Raw genomic sequence first — 1,251 nt, 5'->3', positions numbered from 1 at the left:
AAAGCAATAGATAAAACAATTTTATAGTTCATCCCCCTATCCCTACGCAGGCAGTATTAATTAGAAAATAAAGCAGTGACAGGGTGCGCTTTAATGAGCTATTAATGCCTGCAGTGGGTGCCCAGCACGGCCTGGAGCCAAAGGCCAAGCGATTTCCGCCGCCCGGTAAGCGCACTAATAGCCAATTAAAGTCCATCCTGAATGGCTCCTTTCTCCTCGTCGGGAGTTCTTTCCATTTAAAAAGTTGTGTAAAAGGGCTTCTGTCGTGAGTGGCACACGTAGGGCAGCTTGATTGCTCTGTGTGCGGAATCGACATCAAGAGATTTCCGAAGCATGATTTTTTGTGTCTGAGCAGCTGGTGATCATTGGCCCTGATGCCCACTAAAGAATAAAAAATTGTGAAGTTTCCAAGTAAGCAGAGGTTTGTTTTAGTGTGTGTTCCATCTCTCTTCTTCCAATAAAAGGTGAATCCGCCCACAGAGAAAGGGGAGAGACCAAAGGGAAGGGCTGACATGATGGGTGACAGGATGGACACACCTTCGGAGCAGTCCTTTGACCCTGTTTGCTGGAGGCAAGAGGCCCCTAGCGGGGAGTTATTTCCACATTTCTTCCCTGTGCGTCTCAGCTGCAAGAGGGAAGGAAGCTGACATTTTTGTTGGTGCTTTTGTTTTAGAAACCGATACTTGTCTTCTAACTCTACCTGTCTCCTAATGAAAATAAGGGCTAAGCTCCAGTGCTGCTGTGGGCATGCATCTATTATCTTGTGCAATGGGAGGTACCCTGGTTATTCCCACGCTGCTGATGGAGAAACAGTCACAGAGAGGTTCAATAATTTTTCCGAGATCACACATCTGGAGGGTGGGAGAGTCAGTTTTTAAAACCAGATGTCTACCTCCAATTCCAGGAGCCTGGAACTGGACTCACAGCCTACAGGTCTCTTCTGCTCACCTTGACCTGGTGGGACAGGCCCCTTGCCCGAGAGGGATGTAGGTTAGAGTATTTACATTGCAGATGTTTTCTCCCCACCGGGGCAGATGTCTTGCTTTTCCAGGAGGTCGGGAGAAAGGCAGAAGGTGGAGCCTTGCTATTCCAAGTGTGGCCCACAACCCAGCAGCACTGTGCTATCATCTGAGAGCTTATTCAAAATACAGAATCCAGGCCCCACCCCAGAACTATGAATCAGAACCTGCATTGTAACAAGATCTGCAAGAGGGGCGCAGGCACATTAACGTTTGAGAAACACCACGCTGG

The 1,251-nt window shown here is 48.3% G+C and overlaps 1 non-coding gene across 1 annotated transcript; it reads left to right on the top strand.

Moving 5' to 3' along the window:
- Positions 1–249: 249 nt before the first annotated feature.
- LOC132212909 (U11 spliceosomal RNA) lies at positions 250–382 on the top strand. Its single transcript, XR_009447848.1, has one exon. It is a non-coding gene; the product is annotated as a U11 spliceosomal RNA (small nuclear RNA).
- The last annotated feature ends 869 nt before the right edge of the window (positions 383–1,251 follow it).

This window comes from Myotis daubentonii, chromosome 11 (genome assembly GCF_963259705.1).
Source record: "Myotis daubentonii chromosome 11, mMyoDau2.1, whole genome shotgun sequence".
Taxonomy (NCBI): Eukaryota; Metazoa; Chordata; class Mammalia; order Chiroptera; family Vespertilionidae; genus Myotis; species Myotis daubentonii.
This window is presented reverse-complemented; position numbering and strand designations above follow the sequence as displayed.